Below are 16139 nucleotides of genomic sequence, written 5' to 3'. Positions count from 1 at the left end.
GGCAACGGCCTTGCCGCAGTGGATACACCGGTTCCCGTGAGATCACCGAAGTTAAGCGCTGTTGGGCGTGGCCGGCATTTGGATGGGTGACCATCAAGCCACCATGCGCTGTTGCTATTTTTAGGGGTGCACTCAGCCTCGTGATGCCAATTGAGGAGCTACTCGACCGAATAGTAGCAGCTTCGGTCAAGAATACCATCATAACGACTGGGAGAGCGGTGTGCTGACCCCATGACCCTCCTATCCGCATCCTCCACAGAGGATGACACGGCGGTCGGATGGTCCCGGTAGGCCACTCGTGGCCTGAAGACGGAGTCCCTCCTCCTCCTATCTGAACTACTGCACCTACTGCTGTGCAGTATATGTATCTTCTGTTTCTATGCACTTAAAGTTAGTACAAATATATTAAGAAGTCACGTTTTAACTTAATCTTACTTGTACATTTTTTTATCATTCCATTTCAAACACGTATAAACGAGGTTCTATTTTAGTGGGGTGGGGTGTCGTCATAGTCATACCCATGCTCAGTAGAAATATAGTTACATTACCTTCCTTGACAGTTGCCTAGGAATTTTGCGCATGCTTTCTCCCTTTCAGTCTGTCTTTTCTTCGAGCAGGAGATACATCTTATCCTGAGCACTCATGGCCTTCCTCTTACGCAAATTTGTGCCACTGGGTTCAAGACCATCCTTTATCTGTACGGAAGTTGCATGTTTCATCTGAAACATCTGATGGAGCTTCCATCTCCCTCGTCTCAGGCATTTGCAGATTAAATGATATGGACCTAACTTCTATATTGTCTCCGGAATCAATCACAATGTATGAAAAAAAATACTGTCGGTCGTTTCTTCCGAGTGAGTGAGTCAAATATTGGAGGCTGATCTGCAGCAGTTCGTTAAATGCATCATTCCAGAATGAGATTTTCACTCTGCAGCGGAGTGTGCGCTGATATGAAATTTCCTGGCAGATTAAACTGTGTGCCGGACCGAGACTCGAACTCGGAACCTATGCCTTTCGCGGGCAAGTGCGGGTAGAGCACTTGCGCGCGAAAGGCAAAGGTCCAGAGTTCGAGTCTCGGTCCGGCACACAGTTTTAATCTGCCAGGAAGTTTCAAATGCATCATTATGTATCCAACTTTATTATTCCAAAAGGCGAAGAAACGAAGACGACTGGCAGATTAAAGCTGTATGCTTAAAAACAACAGGTTTGCTTATTGCCTTTCGAGTTGAACTGTATCCAGGAAAGCCAAGTGACCATACAGAGCCCATTTCTTTGGTTTCACAGAGATATTCCAAGCTTTCTTTCTCTTTTATTTCTTCAATATGAGCCCCTAATGTTTCTCCACCCGCTCTCGAAAATTTTATTAAAAACTACATGAAATACAGGGTGGTCCATTGACAGGTCCAAATATCTCACGAAATAAGCATCAAACGATAAAACTACAAAGAACAAAACTCGTCTAGCTTGAAGGGGGAAACCAGATGGCGCTATGGTTGGCCAGCCAGATGGCACTTCCATAGGTGAAACGGATATCAACTGCGGTTTTTTTTAATAGGAACCCCCACTTTTTATTACATATTCGTGTAGTACGTAAAGAAATATGAGTGTTTTAGTTGGACCACCTTTTTCGCTTTGTGATAGATGGCGCTGTAATAGTCACAAACGTATAAGTACGTGGTATCACGTAACATTCCGCCAGTGCGGACGGTATTTGCTTCGTGATACATTACCCGTGTAAAAATGGACCGTTTACCAATTGCGGAAAAGGTCGATATCGTGTTGATGAATGGCTATTGCGATCAAAATGGCCAACGGGCGTGTGCTATGTATGCTGCTCGGTATCCTGGACGTCATCATCCAAGTGTCCGGACCGTCCGCCGGATAGTTACGTTATTTAACGTAACAGGAAGTGTTCAGCCACATGTGAAACGTCAACCACGACCTGCAACAAATGATGATGCTGTCGCGGCTAATCCGCACATCAGTATCGGACAAATTGCGCGAGAATCGGGAATCTCAAAAACGTCGGTGTTGAGAATGCTACATCAACATCTATTGCACCCGTACCATATTTCTATGCACCAGGAATTGCATGGCGACGACTTTGAACGTCGTGTACAGTTCTGCCACTGGGCACAAGAGAAATTATGGGACGATGACAGATTTTTTGCACGTGTTCTATTTAGCGGCAAAGCGTCATTCACCAACAGCGGTAACGTAAACCGGCATAATATGCACTATTGGGCAACGGAAAATCCACGATGGTTGCGACAAGTGGAACATCAGCGACCTTGGTGGGTTAATGTATGATGCGGCATTATGGGAGGAAGGATAATTGGCCCCCATTTTATCGATGGCAATCTAATTGGTGCAATGTATGCTGGTTTCCTACGTAATATTCTACCGATGTTACTACAAGATATTTCACTGCATAACAGAATGGCGATGTACTTCCAACATGATGGATGTCCGGCACATAGTTCGCGTGCGGTTGAAGCGGTATTGAATAGCATATTTCATGACAGGTGGATTGGTCATCGAAGCACAATACCAGGTCCCGCACGTTCACCGGATCTGACGTCCCCGGATTTCTTTCTGTGGGGAAAGTTGAAGGATATTTGCTATCGTGATCCAACGCCTGACAACATACGTCAGCGCATTGTCAATGCATGTGCGAACATTACGGAAGGCGAACTACTCGCTGTTGAGATGAATGTCGTTACACGTATTGCCAAATGCATTGAGGTTGACGGACGTCATTTTGAGCATTTCTTGCGTTAATGTGGTATTTACAGGTAATCACGCTGTAACAGCATGCGTTCTCAGAAATGATAAGTTCACAAAGGTACATGTATCACATTGGAACAACCGAAACAAAATGTTCAAACATACCTACGTTCTGTATTTTAATTTAAAAAACCTACCTGTTACCAACTGTTCGTCTAAAATTGTCAGCATCATATATGTGACTATTACAGCGCCATCTATCACAAAGCGAAAAAAGTGATTCAACTAAAACATTCATATTTCTTTACGTACTACACGAATATGTAATAAAAATGGGGGTTCCTATTAAAAAAAAAACCCCAGTTGATATCCGTTTGACCTATGGCAGCGCCATCTAGCGGGCCAATCATAGCGCCATCTGGTTTCCCCTTTCAAGATACACAAGTTTCGTTCTGTGTAGTTTTTTCATTTGACGCTTATTTCGTGAGATATTTGTCTCTGTCACGATCAATGGACCACCCTGTATAGGTTTATAGCAAAGAAAAGCATACTAGCTCAATTACATTTTTTCAGGTTATTGCCAACTGCAAAATGTTACACATCTTTAGCATTTTCTTCTGAATCATTTCAGGATACGTGAGTAGAATTGTGCAAAAAGTACTGTTCTAATTTGTCTACAAACTACCTGCTACTGATTCATCAGTTTCTCCATTTGAAAAACTGGCAAAATGGCAAAATGTTTGGTGAGGAAGGCGGAATGAGGATTGAGGCAGCTGGTTCCGCACCTTCTATGAGACTCTTTTAAAAAGAATACCTTTACCTTTTTAATCTCCAACAGGAAGATTTTTCCTCTGGTTTGTATATTACTAAACGGCTAACCCGGTTCATGGTTCACGGTGCACGACACAAGCTGCAGGTTGCCTTTCTGATGGCTTCCAGGGGCAACAAAAATTTTACTTTAAGTATTTCATTTAATTATTGACCGAATTAAAAAAATAAAATGCTATCACAATGTACTCATTAAGAGAAGTAATCGCATGTTAAAGGTTTAACACAGTAAGACAATTTTACAGCTAGAAACTGTGTATATGTCATGGGGCAGCATAACTCAGAAAGCGCAATTTACTCCGGCTATATCCATCCAGTATTTGAGAATTAGAGCACTTAACGGATTCCAACAAACCTTACACATAATTTTTCGCTTGCAACTCCGGGAAAATGATGAAATGAAAAAAGTTTATCGCTTACTACATTTTCGTTGTTCAAGTAGTAAGATTTTAGCAGCAGGTATTACGTTTTAATTTATTACTTCTTTAATTCTAATTCTAACGGAATACGTTTTGCAGACAGTACCCACATTTACCACTGAATGTACCTGCAAAATTACATCACTGTACGACTCGTGGTTTAGAAGATATGACGTCATAAACAGGGAGATGTATGAAAAAGTAGCTTGTGCTTAAAACGGAGGGCAAATTATCTACACTATGGTCTTCCAACGTATGATAATGAGAGGGCTTAGCAACTTACAACAAACTTTAAATATAATTTCAAACCTTTTCTAAACATTTCCTCGCTTACATGGTTAATACGATGTGTCTGACCTGTTAACGTATTCATTTGTAAAGAGCTCAGACACATTTATCTGTTTCATACTTGATAGTTCGGTTGTTTAAGTCTGCGGTGGATGTGTATGTCACGCCTGGTTGGAGTTCTAGTATTTCACGTAAAGTTTTACTGTTTCAAATTTTACGGTGGAAGCTATTGTATGGATCAGTATCGCCCTCTTAAGCGACCTCAGAATAGCCACATTGTTTGTCCGCGATCTTTCGAGCCGATTATGGTCTGCAGTGACGACACACACACAAGCTCTGCGCGGACTGGATGCTTGCCAACCGGTGCTGCCAACAGAAGCTGCCAATCAATGTTCCTCGTTTGAATAATGAAACAGCGACGGAGCCAATTGAGCGGGAAGGCAAATCCACCTGCTAACCGCATGAATCAGAACAGTGCCAGGAGGGGGGAGGAGTGGGGTGGGGGGTGGGGGGGTGGGGGGGCAGGGACAGCGGGCAGAGTTGTACGAAACATTTACTGCCATGCTCATGATAACTGATTTACTTTTCACGGTGTAAGTATAATCACGGAGTTTTCATAAATTATGTAAGTGGGCTGCTTCTGTGTGGTCAGTGCTGTGTAGCGCTTTGCATTGGATCTCTGACTGCGCTTTCTTTGTAAGAGGCTCTGTGGCTGGTTGGACTCGTTGTTTGAAGTTAATCGCCAGTAGTGTTGGGCAGTTGGAAGTTAGTCGCCAGCAGTGATGGAAGTACTGTTGGACAGTTGGAGGTGAACAGCCAGCAGTGATGGATGTTAAATGTGAGGAGTTAGCATTGATGGAGGGTAGAGGTCTGAAGTGTTATAGTGTAGGCTAACGATCTGGAAGAATCCGACTTTAGGAGATTGAAAATTATTCATGATTATATATCTTTGAACTGGATGTCAATGACGGTCTATATTAGTGTCTTAACTGGATGTCACATTACTAAAGTAAAAAAAAAAAATACATTTGGTTTGCAACAAAATCTTTCCTGTGCTAACCACATGCCTGTTAGTAGTTAGTGGCTTTAATAGTTAGAATCTTTTATTTAGCTGGCAGTACTGATGCTCGCTGTATTTCAGTAGTTCGCGTAATGAAGATTTTTGTGAGGTAAGTGCTTAATAAAATGTATAGGTTATTGTTAGGATTTCTTTTTAGTCAGGGCCATTCTTTTGAATTAATTATTTGAAGTCAGGTTATCTTCTTTTTTTTGGGGGGGGGGCAGTCAGATTGCGTTGCGCTAGGATATTGTGGGTCTGAGTCATTCAGCTATTTAAGTACAGATTCACACAAATAAATAAAGGAGTTTCAATTGTCGGATGAGAATGAGCAACAGGCAGTTGCGGACTTCTTCACGTAGCAGGACACAGTGTTCAGAAAAATGGGTAACTGCAATCTCCTGCGTTGACGGGTTGGTTGTCTTAGTGCTCACGGGGATTTTGTCTGGTTGGCATACCGATTCTGAACTGTACGGTCTTCGAACGAAAACTTTTCGATCGCCTCTATAAATAGGCATTCATGCGAAAGGGTATCTGCAGCAACACACAGTCAAAGCCTATCTGTTTGCCGTACACAACAGGACAGAATTCACCACAATGTATTCACTTGGAACTTCCTTACTGGCAGTCTGATGCATCGTATTGTTAATCAACACAATGTCTCGCCCTCAGGCAAATAAACTAATCAAAGTAATACGTTGTTCCAAATACGGTTCCAGTACGAAGCACATCGCATCACTCGAAGCAGTGCCATTTAACTGCAGTAGAATAAGAGATTGGACACGAAGACTTCCTTTTCGAATATGAAGCACATGGCATATTGGCTTACACTAGCGCCAAGTCCTGTGATTGACTGAGAGCCAACGATACACCAGGTCATGCAAAGAGTTTAACAACCACACACGATACGCAATAAAGCTGACTAGGTTTATCTCACTAGGGGTAAGATAGATACTGCCTACAGGAAAATTAAAGAGACCATTGGAGAAAAGAGAACCACTTGTATGAATATCAAGAGCTCAGATGGAAACCCAGTTCTAAGCTAAGAAGCGAAAGGTGGAAGGAGTATATAGAGGGTCTATACAAGGGCCAAGTACTTGAGGGCGATATTATGGAAACGGAAGAGCTTGTAGATGAAGATGAAATGGGAGATATGATATTGCGTGAAGGGTTTGACAGAGCACTGAAAGACCCGAGTCGAAACAAGGCCCCGGGAGTAGACAACATTCCATTAGAACTACTGACAGCCTTGGGAGAGCCAGTCCTGACAAAACTCTACCATCTGGTGAGCCAGATGTATGAGACAGGCGCCGGACGTCGGTGGCCGAGCGGTTCTAGGCACTTCAGTCTGGAACCGCGCGACCGGTCGCAGGTTCGAATCCTGCCACGGGCATGGGTGTGTGTGATGTCCTTAGGTTAGTTAGGTTTACTTAGTTCTAAGTTCTAGGGGACTGATGACCTGAGATGTTACGTCCCATAGTGCTCAGAGCCATTTGAACCATTTTTTTATGAGACAGGCAAAATACCCTCAGACTTCAAGAAGACTATAATAATTCCAATCCCAAAGAAAGCAGGTGTTGACAGATGTGAAAATTACCGAACTATCAGCTTAATAAGTCACAGCTGCAAAATACTAACCTGAATTCCTTACAAACGAATGGAAAAACTTGTAGAAGCCGACCTCTGGGAAGATCAGTTTGGATTCCGTAGAAATATTGCAACACGTCAGGCAATACTGACCCTACGACTTATCTTAGAAGAAAGATCAAGGAAAGGCAAACCTACGTTTCTAGCATTTGTAGACTTAGAGAAAGCTTTTAACAATGTTGACTGGAATACTCTCTTTCAAATTCTGAAGGTGGCAGGGGTAAAATACAGGGAGGGAAAGGCTATTTACAGTTTGTACAGAAACCAGATGGCAGTTGTAAGAGTTGAGGGACATGAAAGGAAAGCAGTGGTTGGGAAGGTAGTGAGACAGGGTTGTAACCTCTCCCCGATGTTAGTCATATGGTTGGCTCTGAGCACTGTGCGACTTAACGTCTGAGGTCATCAGTCGCCTAGAACTTAGAACTAATTAAACCTAACTAACCTAAGGACATCACACACATCAATGCCCGAGGCAGGATTCGAACCTGCGACCGTAGCGGTCGCGCGGTTCCAGACTGCAGCGCCTAGAAACGCACGGCCACTACGGCCGGCCGATGTTAGTCAATCTGTTATTGAGCAAGGAGTAAAGGAAACAAAAGAAAAATTCGGAGTAGGTATTAAAGTCCATGGAGAAGAAATAAAAACTTTGAGGTACGCCGACGACATTGTAATTCTGTCAGAGACGGCAAAGGACTAGGAAGAGCAGTTGAACGGAATGGACAGTGTCTTGAAAGGAGGATATATGATGAACATCAACAAAAGCAAAACGAGGATAATGGAATATAGTCGAATTAAATCGGGTGATGCTGAGGGAAATATATTAGGAAATGAGACGCTTAAAGTAGTAAAGGAGTTTTGCTGTTTGGGGAACAAAATAACTGATGATAGTCGAAGTAGAGAGGATATAAAATGTAGACTGGCAATGGCAAGGAAAGCGTTTCTGAAGAAGAGAAATTTGTTAACATCGAGTATAGATTTAAGTGTCAGGAAGTCGTTTCTGAAAGTATTTGTACGGAGTGTAGCCATGTATGGAAGTGAAACATAGACGATAAATAGTTTGGACAGGAAGAGAATAGGAGCTTTCAAAATGTGGTGCTACAGAAGAATGCTGAAGATTAGATGGGTAGATCACATAATTAATGAGGTGGCATTGAACAGAATTGGGGAGAAGAGGAGTTTGTGGCACAACTTGACTAGAAGAAGGGATCGGTAGGTAGGACATGTTCTGAGGCATCAAGCGATCACCAATTAAGTATTGGAGGTCAACGTGGAGGCTAAAAATCGTAGAGGCAGACCAAGAGATGAATACACTAAGCAGATTCAGAAGGATGTAGGTTACAGTAGGTACTGGGAGATGAAGAAGTTTGCACAGGATAGAGTAGCATGGAGAGCAGCATCAAACCAGTCTCAGGATTGAAGACCACAACAACAACAACAACAAAAGGTTAATATTTCAGAGATAATTGTTCACTAAGTACTATAGATCTTCAAAAATATGAAACGAGTGTTGAGAAAATGAAAGTGCAACCACAGGCACGTATCACTGTCACAATGAATCAGAACTCCAGTCCTTTACGTAACCGGTGATGGTGTGTACAAATACGAAATTACATTGAGATTTGCCCATGTCTTCACGGTGTTCCACATTGTTTTTTATCTGGCAATGTATAAACGCCTCTCTCGCAATCTTTTCATGTAAGAAGCGTGGAAATTATGTGGACTCTGTGAAGATACGAGTGGAAATGAGGTCCCATTTTCAGTGAAACACGATGGTCCAAGAGCCCCGCCTTCTACACTCGCGAAGCCGCGAGACCGTAGCTCGTCCCCCGGATCGCAGCAGCCGCCGGCTCGCCGCAAACATAACGGCGCCGGCTGTCGGCCTCGCCAGGTCCGTAGTGTGGTATTAATTACAGCGGCGCCCAGCGGCAGATACGGCAATTAGCAGTAAATCTGTCACGGCTCGCCACGGCGCTGGCTGCGTCTCGCCTCGCCCTGAACAAGATTGCTCTTGCAGGTTGCAAAGATGGGGCGTCTAGAGCTCCACAGGCAGTGGCCGGGAACCGAATCTGGAGCACAGCTGCTGAGTAAAGGCAACACAGACTCAAAGGAAGGCCTCGGCGCTTGTTCGTGACGTCACGTCAGCTAGGCACGGCGAACGCCAGGTCTGTTGCAAAAAAAATGGTTCAAATGGCTCTGAGCACTATGGGACTCAACATCTTAGGTCATAAGTCCCCTAGAACTTAGAACTACTTAAACCTAACTAACCTAAGGACATCACACACACCCAAGCCCGAGGCAGGATTCGAACCTGCGACCGTAGCAGTCCCGCGGTTCCGGACTGCAGCGCCAGAACCGCTAGACCACCGCGGCCGGCGGTCTGTTGCAGGCATACTCATAATGGTGGTGTCTCCCTCCCTGACACAGGAAAATGTGAAACTATTGGCGGTAGTTGACCAACACACATTGTTCTGAGAGATTTCTGCAATCAATTAATTGTGCAATTCATTACACTTCTTAACAAATAGTGTACTCCTGACCTTAAATTTCAACCTGTTTTAAGGATTGACATACAAAAACAACTTCATGGTCCAGCAGAAACAGAATTCTTGCTTCTTTACCGTATTTGTAAATTTAAGGAAGTTAAGTTTGTACTGGGTTGCTTTTACAAGAAACTGTGAACATATTGGTGCTCTTCTTTAGTTATCTTGGTTGACTATGGGGTGAGGAGCACTGAATGTTAATGAAATATCTTGGGATTGTACACGTTGGGCGTGGGGGTTGGGGACAGAAGAAGAGGCAAAAGAGAGATACTTGTTTTATCAAATAATTTTTTTTTTATCTTATAAAGTTTCTCCTTTCAGTTGCAAGAGGGGAATATTTATCTTTTCTAATGTGCATGTTTAAAAAAGTTTAAGCTAAGCAGTATTTTCGATGTATGAAGCTATTTTGTTTCCTGTTTAGAATTCCTTTCGTTGAAAACGACTGTAATCTAATGACTGGCAACAGTTGGACATTTACACATGTAAATTCGTTCACATTTCCAGTGACGATGTCAAACGAAAATAAATAAATAAATAAATAAAAGAAACGAGTTCATTGTAAGGGGATTGGGGTAAGTTTCGATAACAAAATGGATCAAGTAAATATAGTTACTTGAAGGCAAAATTTCCGAAGCTTGCAATGGGACAAAGCGTCTTTTCATATTGATCTACGTTTGTTTTGACAGGATTCATTAATACAGAACTATGATCTTCATTTGTAGCTTTACGATAGTAAGAAAATCTTTCATCTAAATAAAACTGCAGAATCCGAAACAATACCAAACATTTTGTCCAAAAATAAGAGATTTATAGTGATAAGCACGCCCAGGCGTTTCTGCCTGCAACAGACCTGGCGTTCGCCGTGCCTAGCTGACGTGACGTCACCAACAAGCGGCGAGGCCTTCCTTTGAGTCGGTGTTGGTAAAGGCCAGTTCACACTGTCCGTTATGGCACCGTCACATCACGGCGCCGTCACGTGCTATTCACACTGTCCGTTCGTCACGGCAAGCCAAGTCAATTCAAGTCACGTGATCTCAACTAGCGTGTCTCTCCTCAACTGTTCTTTTCGCGGGAATTCCAATCTTCGCAAGATGATTTTCAACTGTTTTTACGCGCGAAGTGCACATGTACAGCGCGCTAGCTTATATACGTGGATATTTGAGTCCACATTCATACGAAAATAGCATTTATTGGAATCGAATGGTTTGCAGCTTGCAAGGATAGCTTCTGTTTAGAGAAGGAAGAGTGCAAAACAACACAGAAAAGAGCGTGGATCCGAAAAATGTCGTTACGCGATACAGAAAGGGAATTTCACACACTACACAAGGAGCTCGAGGAAGAGGAATCTTCATTTTGTATTTTAGAAAGTCAGAACATCAGTTTTTATATTTGTTACGTCAAATAGCACCCAGAATTACTGAAAGAAACGCAATGCCATGAGCTGACATCACGTCCCGTGAAAAATTAGTTTGTTTAAGGTTGCGTTTCGTTGTTAGTCCAGTGCAAATTTTGGTGCAATAATCTTATCTCCCTCCATACATTTCCCTTCGCGATTGACCGGTTTTATTTATGTCTTGTATTTGGCTTTTAATAGCTGAAGTACCTTATTTGTACTGGGATTAGCTAGTGAGACCACATAAATATTGACCACTGATGCCTACAAAACTGTTTCACACACAATCCAGAGAGCTACTTAACAATAAATAACCTGCCACAAACACATATTTAAACAAGCTACTTTCAGTGTCTGAAGGTTTCAGGTCATTTCTTTACGAAACGCTACAAATGCCTGGCAGTATACAAATAAGTTCTACCTACTAAGCCGACCGCTGTGGCCGAGCGGTTCTATGCGCTTCAGTCCGGAACCGCGCGACTGCTACGGTCGCAGGTTCGAATCTTGCCTCTGGTATGGATGTGTGTGATGTCCTTAGGTTAGTTAGGTTTAAGTGGTTCTAAGTTCTATGTGACTGATGACCTCAGATGTTACGTCCCATAGTGCTCAGAGCCATTTGAACCATTTTTCCACCTACTAATCAATCTGATTCTATCCACAGTACTTTTTTCACTTCAGGTTGAAGCCTTAGTCCATGCTTCTTGTAGTGTTTGGCAGCTGGGCCAAACACCTTGTAGTCGAGGTGGCTTTTAAGGCACGCTAACTAATGCAGACGGGCGTGAAGTCTGAAACAGGATAACTATTGAATGGTAGCAAGAAAAGTACGTAGTTGCTTTATACTTAACTTTTATTCTCTGATGAATACAGCGTTCTTCTTGAGACATTTATACTATAACTCTCAAAGTAGGTAAGGCTAATGGCGCCTTGCTAGGTCGTAGTCATGTGCTTAGCTGAAGGCTATTCTAACTGTCTCTCGGCAAATGAGAGGAAGGCCTCGTACGTCTAGTCGCTAGCAATGTCGTCCGTACAACTGGGGCGAGTGCTAGTCCGTCTTTCTAGACCTGCCATGTGGTGGCGCTAGGTCTGCAAGTACTGATGGCGGCGACACGCGGGTCCGACATGTACTAATGGACCGCGGCCGATTTAAGCTACCACCTAGCAAGTGTGGTGTCTGGCGGTGACACCACACTTCTAGTGTAAAATATTAAATCCATACCGTGTGTAGCAGAGGACACGCAATTTAGTACGCTCATGTCATACAATTCAGCCGGCCGCGGTGGTCGTGCGGTTCTAGGCGCTGCAGTCCGGAACCACGGGACTGCTACGGTCGCAGGTTCGAATCCTGCCTCGGGCATCGATGTGTGTGATGTCTTTAGGTTAGTTAGGTTTAAGTAGTTCTAAGTTCTAGGGGACTGATGACATAAGATGTTAAGTCCCATAGTGCTCAGAGCCATTTGAACGATCATACAATTCAGGCTGCTGCCACGCTGCTTCAATTAGTCTTTCGTCATTTATTATAAATTTTAACAAAAGAAATATCGAAACGAAACAATTTTTAACAAATAAAAAACAAAAACCAACTGACATTAGCCACTAAAATCACAACTAAACGAAATATGGAGATCTGCGTATGGCCGTGTATCGGTAGGGAATGAGCTTGGGGGTTACGTGATCAACAACGGACTGATGACGTCAGCCGTCAAAACTTTCTTGCCGAGAAACGTTGACGATGCCGTGACGTTAAGGGAGGGCAAGTATGTATGCCGCCATTTGAAATGCGTAGCAGAATGTTTTGACTGGGCGGAACGGGACGTGAGGTGACGTGAGGGCCAGTGTGAATTGGCCTTCAGAGACCCCTTCCGTCTGATCGAGTAATTCAGTTTTTGTGCGTTAACCCAGGTATCTGATAGTTTCCATCATCTTTAAAATGTACAGGGACTCATACAATTAGGTATTCAAGGCCGGTATTAAGTTCATTTAAAACTGGAAAGTTTTTCTTCTCTTTATTAGTAAAATCACAGATCGCGCTGGGAAAATTTTGGGCAAGTAAAGAGTTGAAACTATTTTCAGACTCACCAGGAAGATACGAAGGGCGTCCAATAACTAATGCAAAACATTTATTTTCTGGACCCCCCCCCCCCCCAATCTGCCTTGGGTCGGGAGTGCCATATTTGTGCCGCCTTTTCGTGCAGTGTTTTACAGTGTGTTTTTCCAGTGCGTGCTCCGTGTTGTGTCTTTTGGGAAGTGTAGCGAACAGCCATCATACTGTCGCTGGGTGTGCTTTTTATTACTTGCGAACAGAAACCAGACTGTCGCCATGTTTTTTAATTGTGTGTCTACTGTGTTACTTGTCTGATTCCTGTGTCTTTTATCTACATTGCCAACCCCCTTTGCTTTCTGTTTTAACTTTCCGCAATTTTACGCCACTTTTCACTTTCAATCGCCATTTTATCGCCTGTTTTTCCTGGTTTCTTTCTTCTTCCTTTATTTACAAAAAGTCTGTAGGCTGTAGAGCAGCGTAGTAAGCTGCTGCCGGCCAATAAAGAAAAAAAAAATATTTTCTGGAATACATCATATTATTCCCAACTCATTGAAGTAGGAAGGTGCGAGATCCGGGCAGTAGGGTAGATGAGGAAAGTCAGCCGGCCGCAGTGGTCGTGCGGTTCTAGGCGCTGCAGTCTGGAACCGCGAGACCGCTACGGTCGCAGGTTCGAATCCTGCCTCGGGCATGAATGTGTGTGATGTCCTTAGGTTAGTTAAGTTTAACTAGTTCTAATTTCTAGGGGACTAATGACCTCAGAAGTTGAGTCCCATAGTGCTCAGTGCCATTTGAACCATTTTTTTGAAGAACAGTCCAATGAAGTTTTGTGGGCTTTCTTATATGTGCAGACTTGTGTGAGGCCTTGTGTTGTCGTGGAAAAGTAGAAGTTCGTCTACATTTTTGCGGCCACGAACATTTCAAAAGTCACAGATATTCCGTGCGGGAGAGCGGTCAGGTTTGCGCGACCTTGTTGCGATAATGACAGATACCTCGCCCAACGACTCATCGTGCTTTTGTTCTCTGCCAGGTCTCCGTAGGCATTTTGCAAGTGTGTATGATCATCTGCGATGCTATATCTTTCCGCCAAAAGGAACTCGACAACACCTCTCTGCTTAGACTGTGCCTCCGCTACAGAAGTCATTTTGAAGCCATGTATACCAGTGCCACTTACCAGAACTTCACAGATCTACAGGGGCTGAAGTGAGAATATTCCAGGATGTCCCACAACAGATTCCCCATTTTTCCACCGAATTAGGTCGAGGAAAAAAATGTGTTGCATTACTTATAGAATGACCGTCATTAAAGAATATTTAAGAACGGCAGAAGATATAAGGCATCCTTTGGCTATGCCGGGGTATGTAAAATTCCTTAGAGTTCTAGATTAGTGTACACCGGTAGCACGAAAAGAAGTGTAAAACTCGCTTAGTTGGACATAAGAGAAATTGCCGTCTGGGACATACGGATAAATCGGTCGGAGTGGAACATGTGAAGCAAGATGGAAATCACTAAATAAAATTCAGTGAGACGAATATAATATCGAAATTGTCGCACTATAATGCATGCACATGTAGAGAGGTTATTGAGAATTATGAACACTGTAACAATTTTAACACGAAAGAGGAAGATGTCAAATTAGATAAAATATGGACGTTGACTTTGCACCAAGAGAATGATGATCGATTACTTTCAGTCCAGAATATTTACACTATCGGAGATAGTTTACGGTGCCCTCTATACTGCCTACATATTCAGGACTCCCTCGAGTTCTGACGGCAATTAGCCGCTTCACCTTTGAGGATATCCATCGCAGCTGGAGACGAAACATTAGGGGAGAGTGTTGAGAGACGACAAGTTACTCTCTCACTTATTGTTCATAAAGATTTAGTTACAACGTTATGCAACTTGAGCGAGACTCCAATAAGTTAACAGCCTGAGCATGCGTTGCTGGAGCCTGGTAGGGCATTAAAGCATGAGGTATTTTTATAGTTCTTAGTTCGTAGAAACAGCATGTTGGAAGTTGAAAGCAAGTGGCGGTGAGCCCGTCCCTCAGTAAATATTGCCAGACAGGACCACAGCCATACAGGGCAGACGGAGCACACCCTAGTCGAGACAGGTCTCCAGCAGGAGAATGCTGCTATACCTACATTAACGCCAGCCAAAGGCGACGGACTGAAGGGATGTGTCTACACAGTGGAGTCGTAAACTGGGCATTGTGTGCAACACCACGCCTAATAAAAATTCACAAGTTTTTGTGTTCGCCGATACTACAAATAGGCCTGTGACCCACTTCTATTGGCCGCCTCGGTCATGTAAGAAACTGTGGAGTCTGAGAAACACTTACAGATAGAATATTTATGACACCTCATAGCTAGAACTAAAATGCTCCAATGCACAGGCGATTTAGATAAAGATCTTTAAGATTGTATCTGTTCACTTGTTGCTGTGGGAAGCGATGCAACTTCGGAAGAAACATCTCCCTCCGCAAAAACTTAAAAAGGCCAGTAATTGGCGGTTTCTTTTTTTTTTCAGAGACGCAGGTTTCTTAACTCTTGCCCTGGTTTGACATGTGTTTGTGCTGTCGTGTAGGAGGGGAGATTTAGCGCCTCTAAAGCGCTGTCATTGGCCTAAGATGGGGGTGAAGGCGGTATCGTTTGTGCACTTAGCGGAAAACGGAATTGTTTCCTCTGGGAGAGATGTGGGGCAGTCGGGTTCTGGACTTCGGTCTGAAAGCAACTTCCGGTCGAAGCTCTGGCATGTGTGGTTGGTGCTTGGGATCTGTTCTAAGACTGACTTCACTTGCGAGTAATTAGACTGGGGAGCCTATGGTGAAGTTCTTACTCTACCGACAGTGTGACTTCAAACGTCTCGGACTACTCGTTTGCCGAGGGCACACTTATTCCTTTGTGGTTTACCAATCTTGAAGTTTGGTATCCTTATGCGCTCTGTCGTATAGGTGAGCCAAATTGGTCCTTGGGTCGACCAGCGAACAGGTGTGTCACACCCTGAGATCTACTGTGACTTCAGAGCTCTGGTAGAGAGTAAATTGTGATCCGTCTGCTTGATCGCTGGACCGTGAGATTTTGTATTTCTTCCGTGTCCGCGAACGATTCACAGGTGCCGCCTTACGCCTCGCTTCAGCCGCAAACATCTCGCCAGCAGCAAGTTACATCACTGCACGAAGCCAACAGGGTAACATAGT

The 16139-nt window shown here is 43.5% G+C and overlaps 1 pseudogene; it reads left to right on the top strand.

Moving 5' to 3' along the window:
* Positions 1-117, top strand: LOC126189224 (5S ribosomal RNA; annotated as a pseudogene).
* The last annotated feature ends 16022 nt before the right edge of the window (positions 118-16139 follow it).

The sequence above is a fragment of the Schistocerca cancellata genome, chromosome 5 (genome assembly GCF_023864275.1).
Source record: "Schistocerca cancellata isolate TAMUIC-IGC-003103 chromosome 5, iqSchCanc2.1, whole genome shotgun sequence".
NCBI classification, from domain to species: domain Eukaryota; kingdom Metazoa; phylum Arthropoda; class Insecta; order Orthoptera; family Acrididae; genus Schistocerca; species Schistocerca cancellata.
The sequence above is the reverse complement of the archived record's forward strand: the minus strand, read 5'-3'. Positions and strand labels throughout refer to the sequence as shown.